Source organism: Alexandromys fortis, unplaced genomic scaffold, assembly GCF_014885135.2.
Source record: "Alexandromys fortis isolate MF-2015 unplaced genomic scaffold, M_Fortis_MF-2015_v1.1 scaffold_223, whole genome shotgun sequence".
Taxonomy (NCBI): domain Eukaryota; kingdom Metazoa; phylum Chordata; class Mammalia; order Rodentia; family Cricetidae; genus Alexandromys; species Alexandromys fortis.
The window spans coordinates 1,674,158-1,696,781 of record NW_026068095.1 but is presented as its reverse complement, the minus strand read 5'-3'; the positions used below and the strand labels follow the sequence as shown (position 1 = coordinate 1,696,781).

General features: G+C 46.2%; 1 protein-coding gene across 1 annotated transcript in view; it reads left to right on the top strand.

The window, feature by feature from the left end:
* Etv6 (ETS variant transcription factor 6) overlaps nt 1-22,624 on the top strand; it is a 232,240-nt gene that overhangs the window by 97,307 nt on the left and 112,309 nt on the right. The gene's annotated exons all lie outside the window — the stretch shown is intronic.

Below are 22,624 nucleotides of genomic sequence, written 5' to 3'. Positions count from 1 at the left end.
CTAAGCGCCCCCCCCCCCCCCCCCCCGCCTCGTTTCTCCATATACTGGCTGCTTTCCTTCCTTTCATTTTTATGTACCATCACATGTCCTCCCCTTCTTCTCTCATTTACTCATTCCCCTCTCCCTTCTTTTTCTTGGCCATACTCTGCCTCAATGACTTCCCCCTACTCCGAGTTGTTAAGTGCATCTCGACAGAGCCTTGGGACCAGCGTGCCCCTGTGATCAGTGTTAGTCTCCAAAGCATCGACCCCTGCTGTGTCCTTTCTGTCTGCTCCTCTTCTACTGGTACCCAGCCCAGGGGATAAAATGTGACTGGAGCATCCAGAGCAAAGGAATCACCTGACTTCCCACCCTCACCACTTGTGTCCAAAAAATGCCAGTTCCTCTGACTTGAATGTCGTCTCGAGGGCACACGTCCAGGTTCTGATGGGCACTGGGGTGGCATTAGGACTTTCCAAAGTGATTCCCAGTGACTCGAATGTCACATAGTCCTGCTCGGTGTCCCTTGGCATGATGGTGGTCCCTAGGTTGTCCTGCTTTCTTTATCTGCCCCTCTTCAGAAGATGGCTTCTTGAGAGTAGGGAACAGTGGGTGACAGAGGGTGCGTGATTTGTGTTACGGTTGGATCTCGGCCGGTAGTGTTGGGTCATCCCTTCTGCTTATAGTTCGGATGATTGCTCGGATTCATATGGGACACTGGAATCCTCCCTTCTTCCACCATATTGTGTATAGAAAGTGTTGCCTCCCATGACCCAGACATCCCTGTGTCATATCTTAAGCAGGGAGGCAGAAGGCACAGCCCCGTTTTCCATCGCACCCTCCACAGTGGTCTTGCAGAGCAGAGGTGGTGTCTGTAGAGCTGCAGGCAGGGTCATCCCTAGAAAGCGGAACTGTTGCGGCACCAGTGGAGCAGAAGAACAGGAAAAGAAACAACAAGCCGTAGCAAATTTGCCTCCAGATACCGTCCTGTCACCAGTGTATTTCCTTCAGGAATGTTACCTTGGGTAGAGCACATTCATGCCAGGCAGACAAAACACCTCTACCAAATCTCACTTTCTTATTTTGCCAGTCATTCCTGGTAGCCTGTGCTCTGCCAGGCAATGTCCTAGGTACCCCAGGTACCAAGATGTAGAAAGCAGAATTCCCTGCTTTTACAGAGCTTAAAAATTACACACAATTATCCCAGACAGGGTGAGTTTTTTTTTTTTTTTTTTATACTATGTATGTTCCTATCTTTTTCAACACCCCTCGAGGGACCCTGAGTCCTGATAAGCCTCCAGGCACCTTTGCCATATGTGAGCTCTTTACTATAGAAATTGTCACAGAGAAAAAAAACCAACCTAGCAAGCAGACTGAACTGGTGATTAGATTTTTCAGTCTGAGCTCATGTAGCTGTGAACTGGTCGTTTGTTTCTTTCTTCCCTTCATGTTTGCATTGGAAACGAGGATGCTTCAGTCCTTCTTCCTTTAAAGGTGGCACGTCTCGTCTCCACCCTCATCATCCTTATCCGGAACTGTCTTTCCTTAGCAACACTAGTCTCTCCTTGAGAAGGCAGCTTCCTCACTGAGCCACCTCTCCTGCTTCCCAGCATATCGCCAAGTGCAGCACACTGTCCTAACAGCTAGTAACAAGCTGGGCGTGGTGGCGCGTGCCTTTAATCCAAACACTGAGAGGCAGAAGCAGGTAGATCTCTGTTGCTTCAAGGCCAGCCTAGTTTACAAATTGAGTTCCCAGACAGACAGAGCTCATAGAGAAACACTGTCTCAAAACAAACAAACAAAATTATTAATGCCTAGTAATTATTGTGACACTATATGAAATCTTGTGTATATATAAATTATTCTATTTCAGTCTCATTTTAATATCTGTAAAGATAGATCTTTTTCTGTTTATTTCCATACCATTCATAAAGACGATCTCCATGTTACACATAAAGGCTTACAGATTTTTATTTTATTTTTTTTGGCAATGCTAGGGATCAAACCCAGGACCTTGCATGTGTTAGGCAAACACTCTACTACAGAACTTTATCCCTAGCCCAGGACTTCTAGAATTTAAGTAATTTTTTTTCAGTGTTGGTTATAGAACTAGTAAGATGGCAGGGTCAAGAGTCAAGTTCAGTCTTGTCTGATCCCACAGCTTAGATTCTTATGGACAAGTGTAATAGGGTTGCTGTTTGGTCAGTTGCACTGATGTGGCCCCATAATAGGCCTGTGGCTGGAACCCGTTTTCTGAACTATTTTTCCCTTGCTGAAGAACTTGTGTGTCATCCCTGGATGGGTGGATGGATGGATGGATGGATGGATGGATGGATAGAAGGACAGATAACCAGGTGGATGGGTGGGTGGGAGGGTGGGTGAATTGACGGATAGATGGATGATCACCAAGATAATTAATTACCCTCTGTAGAGTTGTCGCACATTCCTGCCGGCCTGGGGGATAATCAGTAGGTTATGGACTCATGGCAGGGCAGTGGTTTTCCTGAATGTCTCAGCTGTGGCAGTCCAACTTAAGTGATAGCTCTCCTTGGTAGTGTGCAGAAGCCCTGTTGTGACATGGTTGGTTTCAACATCTGGAATGAATCCTCTACAAGTAGAAGTTCCCAGGCTCTTGCTGTCTGCCCTCTGCCGGGGCTTTCCAGGCAAGCTAGCTCAGCTTCCCTCCTCCCTCTTCTAGTTCAGGACCGCCTGCTCCTTACTGTATTTGAGGAACTCAGTGGCCGCTGACTCTGTGAAGTTGGGCCATACACTTGAAGATGCATCCCAGCTGAGTTTCCAAACATAAAAAAAAAAAAAAATAGCAAGGGAATTAGGTTACTGCTGTTTTAATCTGGGATTCCAGACAATTCCCAGTAGAATGTGCGTGGAAAGTACGGGGAAGAATATGAGAGCCAGGACAGCAGCGGGACATTTATGGTATTGCGAGGTTGGGAGCATTCTCAGGGGCCTGTTTTAAAAGAAGTACCAGGCTAATATGGCTCCCAGTCGCTGTTTCTTGCCGTTTCTCTGGGTATCCAGCTAAACTTCGCTCTTAACTTTCTTTTCTTCTCTCATTCTTAAATAAAAATAAGATTTGGAAAGGGGGAGGGCAGGACTCTAATAGCTGGGTTTCTCACAGATTCTCACCACTGTGTTCACAAAACCGGCTAAACTGATGCCCCAACCTGCCAAATTAACAAGATAAAAAGAGAGACTTAGGCTTTGCTTTGTGTTTGCTGATGTGATAAACGTGAAGTGGTAAATGAAGGAAGTGTTAAGTGATGACAAGGAGGAGCTGCGAGGACTTGCAGGGGCAATGCAGGACTTGGTGGGAGAGTCCCTGCCACCTTGGTCCTCATGCCCAGAACTGCAGCTCATGCTCTTGAGTGGTCCTGATGAGGGCCTCCCTGTTTGTGGAGAGGGCAGAAAGAGCATGCTCCTCTTCCTCCTCTCCTCCTTTCTCCCTCCATAAAGCCTGCTGATTCTTTATGAGCCAGAGGGAGGGGGACGGAAGTAAGCCTTAGCGGGCCATGGAAAGCAAAGTTACCTTTATACAGATCACCATCCTCCCTAGATGCGAGAGCTCCAGGGGGCTGGGTCAGGTTCACAGTTGGTCCTCATCATTGTCTGGAAAAGAAGTCTTTCCCCTGTTCTCATGGGGGCGGGGCCTGCCCTGTGAAGGAGGGACTTGATATTCTCCTGGAAAGCTACCTTTTATCAACTTCCTAGGCAGTGAGACCCAAGGTGCTGCTACTGGGCTGCCAGCAGAGGCTGCCCTGTGGGATTTGCATCCCTATGACCAGATGTCTGAGCCAATAGACTTGAAAGTGTTGTTTTGGTCCATGCTTCTGTAGCCTGTAATCTGTGGCCCCTGGCTCCTTTGTCCTGGGCCCCTGGCAAGGCAGAACATCATGATAGGGTAGTAGCTTCCAAGAAGCAAAAACAGAGAGACAGGCAGAGGGAAAGGGAAGGATCCAGGTTCCCCATAGCCCCTTTAAGGACACCTCCAGTCATTTAGCTTCTTTAGGTCCCACCTTCTAAGGGTCCCTCCATATTCTAGGAATACCATAGGCTGGTGCCCAAGTCTTTAACACATGGCTCTGTAGAGATCCAAAGATCCAAGCCTTAAAAGAGTCAGTGTGCTTGTAGGAGCCCTTTAAGTACCAGGCCTCACCCACTGGAGCCCAGGCTGGGTGGTACAGCAGCAAGATGAATGTGTTTCAGATGTATAGAGCAGAATTTAAACAGTTAACTATTTTCTTTTCAAACTCTATTAAACACGATCGCCTCATGTTTGGTTGATTTAATCACATTTAATCAAAGGTCGACATTAATGCCATTTGCCTGAAGACTTTGCATCTTACTCTATTTGGCCTTGCTCAGTCCTTATGAGCTGATATTAAAAGATGGGGACCCAGGACTCATTCGTCATATTTAATAGGGCTTGGGTTTACAATGTTGTGGGTTAATAAATAGCCCTAATAACTGCCCTGAGACTTTTAGAGTCCGGACACCAGACATAGTCCCCTGGCTCTTCTTCCTTTTCCTTATGAATCTTTCAGAATTTCTACATTCCAACTCCTGCTTGCGTGTTTAGTAATTTAATTGTATGCCTTCCTGTGCGAGCCGCACTGCTCCCCCGTTCTGCTGCTTCGCAGGACACCGGAGTGACTGGGTTTCAGGCAGTCGCATGGCAAGCGAGCGGCCTAAGGACCCACACATGGGGAAGGATGTGGTGCCTCGGTTTTAATTGGCTGGAACCACAGTTCTGCACACTTTGAAGTTATCCTTGTTGTCAAAAGCAGAGACAGCCATGGGAAGTAAATAGAATCATAGTTAATATTTCATAGTGTTGTAAAGAAACAAGATGTATCCGCACATATTACTTCATCATTTGACATAAGCAGGCGGTGTTCTTGATCCGGCCTCAGTTCAATGAGCCTGTCCAGGTTCACACAGGCTAGCAAGGGTCTGTCATGATTTCTTCTTCACAAACTTCCTTTCAGTCTTCTTAGGAGGAAGCATGCAGTGTCTCATGGACTGGAAAATTAACTCATCTGCCAAGGAAAGTGGATGGACAGTGATGGACGGAGGGTCCGTTGGCAAGCATGGTTCTAAAGATGCTACTTGGCCATTGATAGGCTGAGCCTCCAGCAGGCTAGCGTCTCCCTTTTGTGTCAAGCAGCGTTAGAGCTCATTTTAAGGACTCTCTGGTTTTGCCCAGCTGCTGTGCTGTCTGTCCTTTTTGTTTTGTTTGCTTGTGATATCTGGTTGACATTCAGTTTATTTAGCTCAGTAACCCCAATAGCAGGGCTGGCTGTAGAAGCCTTAGAGGACCAACTCGTAGAGGGGGACACAGCTAATGACTGCTGGGGCCGCCCTGCTTCTTGGAGTTTCCAGTTGAAGAAAAGATACCATGGTTATAGGATTAGTCTAATAGCTAGACCGAATGGCCTTGGTCTCAGGACTTCTTCAGTGTCTTCCAAGTAGGGGATTCAGCTTCTCCAAGACTAACTTTCTAATAACGTGTGGTTCTTGTAAATGACAAAGTTTGTATGGGTAGTGCTGGCATAATGTCTAGTAATGGGCAAGGGAAGTAATTCACGGGCGGTCTTGCTGTGGTCACCTCTGAAACTTAACAGGTGGCTTCCCCACGTACAAACTCTGGGAAGCATGCAAGTTGCTAGCTGTTGATCTCCTTACAGAAAGAACCTGGAGCTGGCCGACATAGCACTGAGGATGGTTATCTTGACTCAGAGTGGAAGCAGGATTTCTTTCCGGACAGCCCCTGTGATTGACAAGCTCCCTCAGTCTAGAACTGTGCAGTCTCTTTTCCCTGACCTTCCCCTCTCATCTTCTTGGATCTGTCAGGTCTTGCTAGGTCCTTGGCCATCATCGGTGTTCCAGAGGTGACCTCTCCTTACAGCTTCTTGTGACATGTGGTGACATCACCACCAGAGCTGAGGCAAGGGCATGGGGAAGAGCCAATTCCCAGCCAGTGTCTTAAAGCAGAACTGACTTCTGGCAAAGTTGGTCAAGCCATGACATTTTTATTTTATCTTTATTTCTCCTTAAACCTTTCTTTGGGCACCTTCACATTTTGCATCCAAATACCCAAAGACACTCAATTTTCCATGCAGCACATGGGGCAATACGAGGGTCCAGTTTAGCTGCTTCAGATAACTCAAAGAGAAAAAAATAAATAAATAAAACAGTCCACAGCCCAACAGCCAGGATGCTTTGGAAGGGAAATTTCCTTTTTGGGTGGTGCTGTCTGAAAGAATTTCCGATGCAGGCAGACGTTAATTCCTAGCTCCATGCTTCCTGATAAGGAAGCAGCTTCAATAAATGCAGCTATTTATAGATGTCTCGCTCTCTCTCTCTTTAAACATATAACCAGAGGCTTATTGACCTTTTCTTTCACTTCACATTGCATGCAGCGAGCTCTGTGTGTACATTTAAGGCAGTTCCTCCAGCATGAGCTTTGACAAAGTTGCTCTGACTCTTGGAAGTGGCATCCAGAGGGGAAGCACAGCCACCTCTTGTATATCAAGGGCTCCCAGATTTGCATGGAGTTATGAACTGGACATTTAGAAGCCACTGGCAGTTGGTTGTCCCTACGTGGAGCTTGGGAGGTAAACACGTGTGTTACTCGGGCTTCCGTGCTGCCGCGACTAACTACTTGGCGTGCACATTTTAAAGATGGAACCGTGTGTTATGGTTCATGACCTCAGAGAGTTCACTCCATGCTCACTGCTCTGTTTCTGGGCCCATTATGAAGTGGAACATTATAGCAGTGAGAGCCCATGAAGGCGGAATTTCCTCATGGGATAAGGGAGAAAGCAGAAAGAAAAGGTGCACAGAAGAGGCCAGGGCAGGGTGCAGTTCCAAGGAATTGTCCCGAGCAACCTGCCTCTTTCCTCTAGGCCCCACCTTCTGTTTCTCCCCATCTCCAAATAATGCCGTCATACTAAGAATCTGTCAAGGGATTCATCCACCCCGAGGTCAGAGCCTTAATGATGCCATTGTCTCTAGAAATGTATCCAGACACACTCAGAGGAGCACCTTATGAATCCCTGAAGCATTTGTGTGGTTTTTTTTTTCTATTTTCAACTGTATTTTAATTTATTCCTTGAGAATTCCATACAACATATTTTGATCCCATGTACCCCTACTTCCTCCCCTCCAACCCCTACCAGGATGTCTTCATCACATCGCCCTCCTAACTTCAGGTCCCTTAAACTTTTCTTAATACAGCCAGCGGTCATAATTAACCATCAGAATCTGTAAACCCAGAGATGTCTGATTTCTTCTGGACTCCACATAGAAGGTTTACGACAAACAGAACCATTGAAAGATGTAAGAGACATTGAGAATCAGTTTTATGAAGAGACTTGATCAGTAGACAATGACGTCATTTCTACTTCGTTTCTCTTTGCCGTCTCCCTTGGGGTTTTTCTCATCCTGAGAAATCCTGTGGCCTTCCCTTGACAGTCTAAGGCCCTGCAGGTTGAAGAGCCGAACCCATAATACCTATAGGCAGGCTCACATACATGTCCGTACGCCCTCCTGGCAGGTGTGATCATAGTGATCCTGTGTGATGTCAGCTTGTCCTGTGTTCTGCCTCCCCACGTCCTCACTAGTGAGCTGACTTTCTACAAATACAATAAAATTTCTATTTTCAAATAGCACCTATTTTCTCCCATTTTGCTCTACGCTTGAAGTGCACCTCTTCTGCAAGCTCACTCTTGAGGTTTCTGGCAGGAATGGCTGGGACAGCTGCGTCCTTCCCGGAGTCAACCTTAGCAGCCGCCTCCAGGTGTTGCTGCTGTCACTGCTGTCCCAGGTGAATTTGGGTTCTCAGTTGCTTGTGCCGAGTACGAGTGTTTTAGGGGTTCTTTTTGCTGATCTCGGCTGAAGCAAGGTAGAGCAAGACTGGGGATTTAATTAAACAAGCCCTGATTCTAACCACATAACCAGCCTAGACTCCCGGGCGTTGTCAGCACCTCGACCTCACATCCCTGCTTTCCAGCCCGGCTGGGTAGAGTAAGTCTCATTCTTTTGAAACCGGTCTCTTCGTTCTGCTTCCCCCAGATCGCGACTGCTAATAGCTGTTAGACGGCAGTCTGCAGTTCCAGTAATAGAACTACAGATTGCGGCTCCTGATAATGGGTGTACTGATAGAGAGCTGCGATCCTAATGCAGAGGTATGGATGCAAGGGAGATGCAGAGAGGATCCCTGAAGGAAGCCGCATGCTGGGAATTCTCGGCCTTACGAGAAGTTAATTCTCAACCTGTGAAGTTGGAATACCAACTCATGCTGTTTGCTGAGGAGGGTGAAGGTTTACAAGGGGAAACTTAACAACTGTCGTTTTGTTTTCTAAAACACTTGCGGAACAAGTCTTGAAGGATATTGAACAATACTTTGTTCTTTGCAACAGAGTCTCTGTAGCCCAGGCTGACCTTGAACTCAAGTCGCTGAAGAGGACTTTGAACTTACAGTCTCCCTCCCTCTACCCAAGTATTGGGATCACAGGCAAATGGCATCAAGGCTAGATCTTAAGTACTGTTTTACATTTTTTTTGTCGTTGTTTGTTTCATTTTGTTTTGTTGTTGTTTGGTCTTGATCGCCAAACTGCCAGCATCTAGAAGCAGCGCTTCATCCCAGGAGCCATTCCAAGGTCACCTGTATTTAAGTTCTTAGCACCATTCCACAGGTCCTGTGGCAGTGCCGTGTTCAGTCAGTACTAATAGCCGCGACTGCACGGAGCATTTCCTATGTGCCAGGAACCTCTAAGTCAGTCGGAATAATCACAGTGTGTTTGGAGCTGAGATGTGGCGTGACTGCGTCCCCAAGGACAGAGAAGAGAGAGAGGAGTCATGACCTGGTTCCACATCTTGTCCCGGGACCAGACTTTCCTCACCTCACCATAGCCCATCTCAGATATGCTAGGAACTAAGTAGTCATTTCATTCTGACTGTTGGTGAGAAGGGGAAAAATCAAAGCTGCTCATCCCTTTTTTGAAAGAAAAAAAAAAATCAAGCAAAATTGGTACAAGCAACTGACAAGAAAGCGCAGGGGGATAAAATCAGAGATACAACCCAAATAATCTCTTGAACTTAGAAGAAGATAAATTTGCAGATCCAGTCCTGCTGGTATACTGTTAGCTGTCACACATTTTTTGAAGTATAAATTTTAGAAACAAAATTTTCATGAAGCCCAACAGAGGTTCCCATTGTACCAGTTTTCCGTCTTTTGAAATGAAACCACCCCACTTCACATGAACGCTGAGCCCCTGCGAAGGTTGAAGGCTGGTGGTGACGTTGAATTACAAACGACAACACCAAACTTCCTCCCACTCCGTGTTCTCTGTCGCGCTTCAGAACATCGCCTGGTGTGCCGGTGCCTCCCTTTCTCTGCGCGACACTTTGTCGTTGTACAGTGTCTCGTTAGGGCTGCTGTGCTCCCGGTCAGTTCTCGGGGCTTCTGGTCTCATTTGGCTGCGATGCAGGATCATCTCAGCCACTGTGTGTGCCTTCTCCTGAGAAATGGTTTGTCTGTAGAATCAAGGAGGCTGAGCCCATGATTCCCAAGTTTCTTCCCGACTCACACGTCTTACATTATTCTGACTCCAGAGAAGCACACAGCTTCTCAACTGCCAAGCGTTATCTACAGACAGCACGTCTGGTGTTCATTCATTTGGTTTCCAGTGCTCCAGCCTCCAATTTTGGTGCAGATGGTAGTATTTCGATGATGCAGGAGATTGCCCTATGCTTGTGCTGTGACTGCTGTGTGAGGATGCCCTCCTGCAAGGAAAATATGGAAGTCTAGAGTCTGGCTCTGCTGGAAGTTTCTCTGGGTGCCTGTGATTGAGGCAAGGTAATGTTTTATGGGATGGAGACTGGTGCCTTGTAGGGCTTCTCCACTGTCTCCACTGTCTTTCCTTATGCCAGTCCAGGACGATGCAGCCCGGTCTCAGGCCTGCTCCTCTGTTCTCTCATGCTGTCCCAACCCACATGACCTGAGAATTTCCCGTGAGCTGGCCCTTTGCCCAGGGCGTTACATACAGGTGTAGCTTCTGGTAACCGTTTGATCCTGAGTGGGTGATTTGTGGGAATCCTCTCCTGACTCAGAGCGTGTTCGTTTTTGTTATAGCCCGCATCTTCCTCCCTCTGGATGCTGTCCACTAGGGTTTGGGCTTTACAGAGCCAGTGGCCAGCCCAGAGAGCCCATGCGATCCTGCTTCAGCCAGGCTCATAGCACATGCACAATTAATACCCCATTAATTAATTATGGCGAAAATAAGGGCCGAGCTGGCAGAGGACTGAAGGCTTTCAGCTTCTAAAGCGAAGGCTTTGATCCCGGCTATAAAGTATATTTCCATCTGCCTCAGCAGCAGAGACTCTGTGACACTCAGACCATCCCCTGGGCATGAAAACTCACACCCGAGAAACTATTTCCCGTTCCTTGAATCATCCATGAGTTTCCACGGGCTGCCCAAAGGGGATACAAGATTAGAAAGAAAGAGACTGCCCAGAGCACAGTGGTTTGTGGACAAAACTCATAGAGGATTTTGTCTTGTTCTCTCTTCCTTTTGTAGCTAGTGAGTGAATCACGAACATGAGAGGCTCCAGGAAGAAAAACACAGATGAGCACAGAACTTGGTGCTGAATCCCCTGAGATAGAATCTCTGTCTCCACTCCTAGTGAATCCTGTTTCAGAAGGGCCACTGTGCATTCACAAATCTGTTTCTCTGGAGGGTTGGGGAGTTCACCTGGCTTGTGGACAGAGTCGGGAGAAAAGGCTGCCCCTTCCTTTTCATTTGGAAATGCTGAGATCCCACATAGAATCATTTGCTCTTCCTGCAAGCTGGTGGTGAGGCCACCACACAGAATCCCCGACCAAGGTACACCACTGTGGGTCTCATTTGTGACTCCTTAGCATTCTTCTTGAGCCTCTCACTGACCTTAAACCTTAGTTGTGATATAAATATTCATTTACCAAAGTATCTTCAGTTCCATCTAAAGGAATTTCTAGGATGACAAAAGTAGAAATCCCGAGATGTTTTCCTTCCTTGAGACTGTGGGCTTATAATGTTCTTTCCAGACTATACTCGGCTGGGGGTGTAGCTCAGTTGGTAAAGTGCTTGCTTAGTGTGCATGAAGCCCTGAGTTCAATCCCCAGTGCTAGATGAACCAGGCACAGTGGTTCGTGTCCCTCATCCCGGCACTCGGGAGGCAGACAGAGGGATTGGACCGTCAGGATACTTGAGTGTTCTGCTCGTGTGCTGATTGGAGCTTGAGACCAACAAAAATTAAACAGATTTGTTGTTTATCAACTGTATATTTTGGACCTCATAAAAAAAGATTTTCTTTGGATTCTTAGGCAGAGAAAAATGTTTACTTCAGATAAACTTGTCTGAGTGTGCACGCTTATGTGTGTGCACGCGCGCACGTACACACAAACACAAATGTGGCTTTGGGATTACGTGAGTTATTACTCCAGATATCTGTTTCACAAAGCTTGTACGATGGTTTATACCACCCCCATGTCATGAAGAAGGGACATGAAGGACACAGTGGAGTATTGTGACGCTGCCATTGTACCTACAGCTGTGTCACTGTCTGCTTATTGGCGTCTTTGTTTGCTGAGGGAATATTCAGATTCACAAGTGCCTGACGCTGCACCAAGGACAGAGGGCTTGTAGTTATCTGTGAACAGGGCCAGTGTTCTGCCATAGCAGGGAATGTGGTCACCCAGTTGAAATGATTTACAGTGCCGTGGGTATAAATGTCTGGCCATGATGAACTACCCCAGTGCCTGCATTTTCTCCTTTGAAAGACATTCCTTTGGTACCAGGCAAGTTTCCACCTAGTGCCGTTAAAACATTTTTTTTTTTTTAGGTTCATTTATTTTGATTTATGTGTCTCAGTGTTTTGCTTGCTTGCATGTATATATGTGTATCACATACATGCCTAGGGATAGTTGTGAGCCACCGTGTGGGTACTGTGAGCGAAAGTGGCACTCAGTAGGTGGGGACCGGCTGTAAGAACAATAAGTGCTCTAACTGCTGAGCAGTCCTTCCTGCCCCTAGCCCCACTTTTAAAGGTAAACCGGAATGTAGGTAGTGCCTTGGATGGATGTAGTGAGTAGATCAAGTCATAGCCTTATGGAAATTAGTTTATTAAATCTCTCAATTCCCTCACATCAGCTTAGGCCGTTTTGTTTTGTTTGTTTGTTTGTTTTCTGGAGGAGACGTACGAAGAGAGAAAAAATCCAGGTCCCTTGGTTGATTAAGACAGAGTCTTGTAAGCCCAAAGCCCCGAGGCTGAGAACAGTCTGCCTGCTGCTGGTCCTGCACACGTGTTACCTGGAGAGGCTGCCGGCGTTGATCTTAGCCAGACAGGTTGAGTATCCTGAAGGCACACCATCCTGGGGATTCCAGCCCTTTCTGGTTCTTTTGACAGAAGTAGTGAATTTGCCAGTATAAATTCTCACAAGTATACACTTGTGAGACATAAATTCAGATTTCAGTGAAAGGGGTCAGGAAGATCTTGACCCTTCCAGGGTAACTGATGTGTGGAATGAGGATTTGGGATATGGAATTTGGGGGCACAGTTCTCCTTAGCACTTCACGTTCAACGGCAACTTCTACTTACTGAGTGTTTACTGTAGACTCTGCTGACATGGATATGTCGCCAAGCCCTCTTGACAGCTCTGTGAGCTGATTTCCATTGTCCTCTCCTTACTGGATGAAAAGTCCAGTGTAAAGAGGTTAAGGAGCTCGGCCAAAGTCACTCACCCAGCGGGTAGGCAGTCCAATGGGCCCTTCAGACTCTTTATATCTTTCTTCCCATTGTAAACCGAAGCCCCGTTCTCTAGATGAAAGGAATGAAAAACAATGTCACATTCCCTCCTGAGACTCAACTGTGGTTAAGACTTCATAAATTTTAGAAAAATAGGATAACTCACCAAAGTAAACATTTAAAAACCACCCCACAGCAAACGTCTACCACAACCCCAAACCTCAAGCTTCATATATTGAGATCTTAGTGAGCTTCATGATTCTGGTCAGCCTCTTCCACACTGCCCTGTTTCCTGGTAAATAATATCCTTTCAGAGTCCTGGCACATACGGAGTGTAATAAGATCAGCCCCGAGCATGCTGCCGTCCCAGTGGCCTCTAATTGCAGGGTAAAAATCCAGGGCTGCCCTAACTCCTCGTCTGTCCACGTCTCTCTGGTCACTGCCTGATACACAGTTGGAGGTTCAGTGCTGTCTCTTCCCTTGCTTACTTTAGATAGATCCATCCTTTGCACGGGCTTTTTTTTTTTTAAATAAAGTGATTTGAAATGGAAAATTAAAAACTTAAATGCAAGTTTGGCAGCTTCTCTGCTCAGAAGCTTCATAAAATTCGCCGTAGCACAGCTGCTCTGGATTCTCACCACTTAGCTATTCTCAAGATGTCTGAGAGATTAATTCTTATAGGACTGTGGTTGGAAATACTTCCCCCCGCTCCATGTCTCGCTTAGAATCCTCACTGGGAAAAGCTGTATGGAAAATCCCGTCACCTGGAGTAGAGGGCCCTCGGGTAATAGACATAGCTGAGGGTCTCTTGCCATTTTGTTTTTGTATGCCGTGGTCATTTGAAATACTGTTCTCTTTGTGGCAGAAATCAAAAATCTTAATGTGTGAGCCTGGTACTACCTTAGGATGCCTGCGTGTGTGTGTGTGTGTGTGTGTGTGTGTGTGTGTGTGTGTGTGTGTGGTCTTTCTGTCATGTGTTTGGATATGGATGACAGGTACCGCAGTCTCTCCTGGCGGATTTAAGCTCTCCAGGTCTCACAGGCAGTGATAGAGGACACGCACACCAGAGAATGGGAGCTTTGGTGGGGTCCCCACCCACTGGCCCAGGGATCAACTGTTTATCCCTGCGTCCCGGCAGCAGCAGAAAGCCAGGGGTGTTTTTAGGACGTGGCTGCCAAGTTTCTTGAAACAGCCCTGTTCAAAGGCATATGCTGGGCTCACTTCTGAGGGAAATTTCCTTTTTGGGGAAGTTGAAGCAAAGGAATTTCCTGTGTGGGCAGACAGAGCTTCCTGACTTGAAGGCTTCTTGGAAGGGAAACAGTTTCATAATGAAATGACAAATTAAAGACATACCAGCCGGGTTCACTTCAAAACAGCTATTGAGAGTGCAGGCAAAGCCCTATTATACTCCCTCACAGAACAAAAATAAATCCCATCCTGACAGGTTTCTATATGCTGCATTCTATCTGTCCCCCACCTTCCTTCACAGCCTCCCACACGCTTTCTTTCCTCCCACCCCCGCCCCAGCCACCACCATCCCGCTCTCTAACAGGCCCAGGGTATCCTTCCTGCCTCTTTTCACCTTTCTAGTGGCTTCACCCATCCTTGGCATGCTCGGAGCCTCCTTGTAGGTTTTGGACTTTGAAATGACCTCTATCCTTCTTTGGACATAAAGCAATGATTGAAGATGGCTTCAGCCATTTCCTCTGGCTAGCCCTTAAAATCTTGTAGGCAGTCCATGTAACTGCTATTCTTATCTCCGAGCTGGCTGAAGCAGGCTTTGTTCAAGAAAATAGAGCTCTCTCTGCACTGGGCAGATGATGGTCTTGTGCTGAGCATGTCATTTTCTGCAGTTCACTTCAGCGTACTGGGTTTTGTATTTTGCACATTGAGATGAAGACACCCTTTGTTGCAGTTGTGTATGTGTTTGAGACAGGGTCTGGCTGTATAGTCCTGGCACCGACCTAGACCAGGCAGGCCCCTTATGTGATGTGATCCTCCTGCTGCTACCTCCTGAGTGCTAGGATGATAGATGTCCACCTCCTTACTGTAAGGTGTCTTATGGACAAAGTTTCTCCCTCCACCCTTCCTCTAAGCAGCACTCAGCATACTGTGTTTATTCTCTCTCTCTCTCTCTCTCTCTCTCTCTCTCTCTCTCTCCTCTTTCCCTCCCTTCCTCCTTTCATTCCTTTCTTCCTCTCCTCCTCCTAATACAACCAGTTAGGAGGAAAAAAAACAACAACGACAGCATCATTTGGGAAGTGTATAAGAACAACCATTATTAATTAGACTTGGGTCAATACAATCAAAGAGGTACAGGTTTTGGAAATCAATTAGTAAATTGTCCGTTCTTGCAATATTCAACCAGCAGTGTATAAGAAAGTCACCCAACCTCTTGGCCTCAGTTTCCTTGCCTACAATGAGCAGAGCAAGACCTTGTCTTCATTCTCGTATAGAAATCAGGCTGTGATTTCAAACATGCTCTGTAAACATCTCTAACTCCTTCACAGGTTTTTATGAATCCGCCAGTGAGATCGCTTGGAGTTGAGACACAATATTAGGTAGTAGATTGAGATTGTAGAATTATATGTACAGATCAACTTGGCAGATATTTATTAGATTTTTTTTTCTATACAGCCTAGCTGGGCCTGGTAGAAAAAAAAATCACCAAGACAGACATTTCGGATGGCTGTGTGGTGTAGCACAAAGAACAGTGGACTTGGGGAGAAAAGGCTGGAGTCCAGTCCGGGCTGTCTCTCAGTGTTATTTATCCATGTGAGCCTCAGTTGCTCATCTACAATGCTAGAGGAAATCAGACTCTGAACCTAAGCCACCTCTTTGTTACTCTCACACAGTGTAATCAATTTTAAAGGGTCCTGCTTTTTAACAAAGACTTACTCGTGTGTGTGTGTGTGTGTGTGTGCGTGTGTGTGTGATGCTCATGTGCATGTACAGAGGCTGAATAGCATGTCCAGTCTTCCTAGAGCCGGAGTTAAAGGCAACTACCTAATATGGGTGTGAGCTGTCTGATGTGGGTGCTGACCCGGTCCTCTGTAAGATCAGTGAGGGCTCTTCACCACTAGCCTTCTCTCTAACCACAAGCCCTGCCTTCACAGTTGTTTATAATTTCTGTTCTAAGGACTCAGGAAGACATGTGCCCTGCATCACATTAGCATCTCAGATGGAGAAACTTGCCTCAAAAAGCAGGACAGGTTTTGTTAGTATGTGTGAGGTAAGCAGGAGAAATATGGTGCTTCTCAGATAGATCAGCTGTAGTGGCTTGTTTCTGATGGTATTGACGTGGAAATCATGGGACCATGGCTGAACTTGGTAGTTTCCTCCAGAGAACTTACCTCAGGACCCTGGTTTTTCTCGCAGGACACCGGGACGTTTCTAAATAAATGGTTGTTCGTTTTTAGGGAGAAACGTTAACTAATTTTGCCTCAAAAATTTCTAAGCACTCCTTTTAACCTAAGGAAATTGAGATGCCGAAAGAGTTTGATTTTGTGTGTAAAGGTGGTGTTTGTAGGGTATACTGTGTGTTAATTAGAGCTGTGATGAGCTGCTTCAGCTTGACCCTCGACAAGCCTGATGGGTGGGTGGTGATCCTGTCATCACCTCACAGACACAGACATAGGGAGTTGAGTTGGCCATGTGCTTGCCATACAAGCATCAGGACTTGATCTTTGACCTCAGATCACACCTGAAAAAGCCATGGTTGGTGGTGCAGGCCTGTAATTCCAGTCCTGGGGAGGTAGCATGCCTGTAATCCCAGTTCTGGGGAGGTAGAGATAGGCAGTTCTTGGGGTTCAATGACCATCCATCCTTACCTAATCATCAAACCCTAGGCCAATGAGAGCTGCATGTGAAAAAAAAAAATGAGGTGGATAGATGGCCCCTGAGGAGTGATACTCAAGGTTGACTTTTCGCCTCCACATGCATATGTGTGAACCCACATGAGTGCATGGGCTTAAGTGCGTGCACACACACACACACACACGCACGCACACACACACGCACAAGTCTTTAGTACAGAACTTATGGTGACACACAGTACTTGGAACTGTGGCCCCATGTGGAGCCAGAAACTGGTGATGGCAGTGGCAGAAATTGAAAATGTCTGTCTTCTCTGAAGACTTTATCCCTTGAGGGCATCTCATCTGTGTTCCTGTTATTGTTGAGCCACCATGCTTAATGCTCGGGCTCGAGGAGTTCCACCTAAGAAAGCAAAAACAGACATAATGTGTACTGAGCTCCTCCTGTGTGCAGGAGAATGGCAATTCCAGAAAATATGTGTTTTTATTTTCCCATGAAACATCAGACTTATTAAGTAAACATGCATTTTTATTTTTCTATGAAACATCAGACTTATTAAGTAAATATGCATTTTTATTTTTCTATGAAACATCAAACTTATTCATTAAGTAGAAATACTTCAGTATTGTCACTGAATATTTGTTGTTTTTGAAACAAAGTCTAACCCAGCAGCAATTCTCCTGCCTCAGCCTCCCAGGAGCCACTACCCCTGGCTCTGGACGTTTGTTCTCCATCCTCCGTTTGATTTTATTCCCTGTTCTCTGTCTAAATAAGCTTCTTGTCTATGTTGGTATCTTTCTAAGATTTTATAACTTGCCACTTACACACTCCAAATTAACTTCTATCCTTTGTTTTCATTGCTAATTCTCCCTTGAGAGTTATGTATTTTCCAAACTATTTTTTCAGCCGAGAACAATTTTTCTTTCTCAGTCACTAGGTGACGTCCAGGAGAAAGTCTGAGGGGAACAGCATCTTTTAAGTGGCATCTTAACTATTAAAAATTTACATAAGTGTTCGCGTTTGGTCTGGGTAGTGAGGTGTTATGTAGGTGTTGTTATGAGTTCATAGGAAGGGGAGAAACACTGCCATTTCTCCTGCTCAGAAGTCTAATTTCTCACTTTAACTTTTCATAGGCCTTTTAGCAGCCAATGGGGTCTTATAAAAAAAATTCCTCTCTTGGGGCTGGAGAGATGGCTCAGAGGTTAAGAGCATTGCCTGCTCTTTCAAAGGTCCTGAGTTCAATTCCCAGCAACCACATGGTGGCTCACAACCATCTGTAAAGGGGTCTGGTGCCCTCTTCTGGTCTGCAGGCATACAGAATATTGTATACATAATAAATAAATATTTTTTTAAAAAAAATTCCTTTCCATCGTTATTGTATATTCCCCATTGGGTCTGAAGAGATTGATTGATTGCTTATTTTGGGGGGGGGGTGAGAAGGGAGGCAGCAGGTCTTGTGAAGTGTAGAGAAATGGAGAGGGACTGCTTTCCTGGATCCCAGTTCTTGGATTGCATGGATCCTTTCCTTAGCTTGTGCTCTGAGGCAGGGGAGGAGATGGTAGGAGGATTGTGGTACCAGGGACCTCAGAAGAGTTGCCAAAGGGAGCCAGGTGACTGGCAGGTGAATGGAATCCAGTGACCTTTCCTTGCAATAAAGAAGGAAGGAGGGATGATGGAGGAAGGTCATTGGTTAAATAAACTGCCTTGGCCCTGATAGGTAAGAACATAGGTGGGTGGAGCAAACAGAACAGAATGCTGGGAGGAAGAGGAAGTGAACTCAGAGGCGCCATGCTCCGCTCTCCCGGGCAGACGTGATAGCTCTGCTCTCTGAGGCACTCGTGATGAAGCTCCAACCCAGGATGGACAGAGGCTAGAATCTTCCCGGTAAGCACACCTTGGGGTGCTACATACCTTATTAGAAATGGGCTAGTCCAGGTGCGAGAGTTAGCCGAGAAGAGGCTAGATATAATGGGCCAAGCAGTGTTTAAATGAATACAGTTTGTGTGTTTTTATTTCGGGGCATAAGCTAGCAGGCGGCTGGGGTGCTGGGGATGCAGCCCCGCCCCTCTTATTACAACAGAGGGAAATTGGTAGTCAGTAAGTCTGAGTTATGTCTGGTGGTCCCTGTCCTTCAGACACTAGTTCTAGTGAGCAGTCAACTGTGGACAAGCAGCCTCTTACCTCGACCTTGTGGTCCCCAAATGGACCTCCCAGCCATGGAAACTGGAGTCTCCCTTGCCTTCCCTTTTGTGCAACTGTTCCTTCAGACCCCAAGTGGCCCATGTGCAGGAAGTGGCCTCGGTTTCATGTTGGGAGCTCCACACAGGAAGTTTCCCCTTCTTTGTTCACCTCCAGCCCTGGATGCTAGCTTTGCCTGTACCCATCTTTTTATTTTATTTATTTTTTTTAGATTTATTTATTTATTATGTATACAGTATTCTGTCTGCTTGGATGCCTACAGTGAGGAAGAGGGCAACAGATCTCATTGCAGATGGTTGTGAGCCACCATGTGGTTGCTGGGAATTGAACTCAGGACCTCTGGAAGAGCAGCCAGTGCTTTTAACCTCTGAGCCATCTCCCCAGCCCCTGTACCCATCTTTTTAAAGGAAGCTGGAGAATATTATGGCTTTATGTGGTACAGGCCCATCCTGAAGCCCAGGCATTCAGAACCTGACCCTGTCAACGCCAGCCTTCCCTCTGTGACTCAGAATGCACAGCAGAGGGCCCTTTCTAGTTGGCACCAACCAGTGACAGATGTCTTCCAGACTATAGCTTTTCCTCCTTCTCCTCCTCTACTTGTCTTCAGTAACCCCAAGGCTCAAGGGAAATTAGCATATACCTTCCATCAAGGCATCAAGGTTTGTATAAAATGTGGCCTCATTTGATGTTTTGGACTTGTTTATTTTGAGGTGGAGTCTTGCTACCTTGCTTATTCTGACCTTGGGCTCTGCACCTAGTCCTGCCCTGGCTCCAAACCTGTGATCCTCTAGCCTCTGTTTCCCAAAAGGACACCCATTCAGTTTCACAAATCAAGAATAAGTGAGGGCTGGGCTACACCTTTGTGGGTGAGCTGGTGAGCTTGCCTAAGGTCCAGGGTGGCCCTGGCAAGCTCTAGTCATGAACAATATCAATACCTTTATTTGTGTCTTTCTTTTCAGACCAGCTAGACAGCATTGCTACACATAGGAATTCCATTTCTTTCAAGTTAGGGACTTTGTAGAGATTAACCTAAGTGATGTCATGGACTAGAAGCTGCTCAAGCAGTGTGTTGCAGGTGGTTAGTATGTAGTAAACTGTACTGCCATGGCACCCTCTCCATGTTTGACTTTGGGCTCTGTGTCCAGTAATTCCATAACCTCGTCTGTAGCTCAAACTTAGGGGATTAATTGTCATGTGTGAACTTCATTGCTTTAAAATCTTGAGACACCTGCCAGCCCCTCCCTCCTCTCAGACTTGTAATGACATTTAAAAGCCAAACGCCGAACATTTTGAAGCAAAATCCCAGCAGAAATGAACTTTAAACTGGTGAGAGTAGGGGCTGAGAAATCCTTCTGGGAGTCAGAATGAGGCACTTGTGTGTCTGGACTGGTGGAAGGTTTGTGTGTTACCAGAGTGATCTCCATGGTAACAGATCAACATGGCTCCAGTGACAGCTTTAAGCCCAGAGCTTCAGGTTCCCATGAGAAGGGGGATTCTCATAGCAAAAGGAGAGGTCGACGAACACGCCCTTGCTTTGCAGAGAACTCTGGCCATGAAGTGTTATTCCATATAACGGCCACATGTCCCGTTGGACCAACTCTGTCCCCTCTTAGTAAACCAAAGGTCTTCAGAGAGCATATAGTGCTCTCTGGAATTTTCGCTCATCTCACGCAAGGTTTAAATAGCTTTGCAGGAGAATGAGAAGGCAACGTGGAGTCAGGAAGCGCTGACACTGGGGGTGGGGTGGGAAGTACCTGACAGGTTCTTGTTGTTCAGATCCTGAAATCCCCTCCAATAGTTAATTGATCAGTTATATTGAAAGCCTTTGGTGGGATGCATTAGTAGTAAAAAGGCAACTGACATAGTCCAATGACCCTACCATCAAAGAGGAGGTGACGATGATGATGATGGTGATGGGGGTGGTGATGATGAGACTGTGTGTGTGTGTGTGTGTGTGTGTGTGTGTGTGTGGCAATGACTGCATCTGAAATATAGAACGCGGGCTTTGCCTCTTATAAACCATCTCTCGAATGACTTAGCCCAAACCTGGAGGCTGGAAACAAACTGAGGAGCTAATTTTCCTGGAACCTTGGTTACAAAAGGTAATTCATTTGCAGGAAGACTTGCCAAATGCTAGTTTATCTTAAACCACAAAAGAACAGTTGGGACTTCGGTAGAACAATTATGTAATTTGGTAATTTAAAGAACCTCTTCCCTAGGGAATCTTATGACTCAACAGCCAAAGGTGTCAGAGTGGTGAACACACTTTGGCTGTGAGGCCTGGGCTGGGACTGGTTGAGGTGATGGTTTCTGTTGTGTCCATGCAAACAGATCATTTGGGGGGGGGTGTTTCTTTTGTAATGATAATTTCTTCTTTAAGACATTTAATTCTAAGGGTGTGGGAAGTTAAAACCACAGTGACTCAGGGAAAGTAGCTAATTGCTTATTTCCTGTAAAAGGTAGCTGGGCTTCCGGCTTGTCTCCAGCACACTGTCAGCTCCTTCCAGCCATGTAGCCTTCAGCTACTATGTTGCACAGTGACAGGAACAGCTAAGAAAGTTTCTCGTGTGAGTCTCAGGTCTGTCTTTAAAAAACAAAAGTCTAGGCCGGGCGGTGGTGGCGCACGCCTTTAATCCCAGCAGGCGGATCTCTGGGAGTTCGAGGCCAGCCTGGTCTACAAGAGCTAGTTCCGGGACCAGTACCAAAGCTACAGAGAAACCCTGTCTTGAAAAACAAACAAACAAACAAAAAAACCCTAAAGTCTAAATGTTTTGTTTGAAAAATCATTCTGACTCCAAGAGTTGTCTCTGGATGATCCAGGTTCAGGATTTCACCTTGAAAACTTTTGACCGTGTTCATTATTTCCTTTGTCATAACTTTAAGTTTACTTGGTTGGCATGAAAGAATCCTTAATGCAATAAAATCTCATAAGCCCCACGTTAAAAATCTGAATACCCACTCTCTCTCTCTCCCCTTTCCTTCCTCCCCCTTTTCAGTGAAGTGTTTCCAAATTTCGACTGTTTGAGGCTTGAGTCGAAAATGGGAAGTTCTTGTGGTCAATTCTAAATGGCCAAGATGGCGAGAGAGATTTTTAAGGCCATTTCCCTGCTAAACAGTTCTAGTCCCAGGACACCAGCATGACCCAGGTCAGATGTAAATATACATTCTTTTATTATCATAAGCTAGTTTAAGTTGTTTATTCTGTGTGTAAGGAAAAGATCATTTTGGTGGTTCAGAGCCTGCAGAAAGGAGATTCTGTCCTTTGTTTAGCCCAGCTAAGCAGGGGTGTGAAGCACTTTCCTGAGGCTCAGGGTGGAAGGATTTTTTCAGAAACAAGCAGGGGTCTCAGGAACAAAGGCAGTGAGTCTGCGTGCAGCCGTGGGGGACATAGTGCTGGCTCTGGAAGGTGGGAAATGCCCAGCTGCCTGCTCTTGGATGGCCATCTGTCTTGCTTCTCTGAACAAACATCTATCCTTCATCTCCTGGAAGGCTGCCTGCCCTTCCTCTAGAGGACATCTCCCCTTCATCTCCTGTACCAGTGTCCTCCATCCCCCCTGGGTCCTGTCACACACACACACACACACACACACACACACACACACACACTAGGTAGTATGCAGAGGGCAAGGACTACCTGTTGTACCACATGCTAAAGACAACCTGGAGCCCAGGCGGCTGCTATGGAGAGAGACTTTTAGGCTCAGGACCTAACCACCAGGCCAGTGGAAGAAGAAGTTGACAGATCTTAGAAAAGGAGGGAAAAGGAGAAGTGTCCTTTTGGTTAGTTGCCTTTTGCTTTTAATGAAAGAAAGAGGGCAAATGG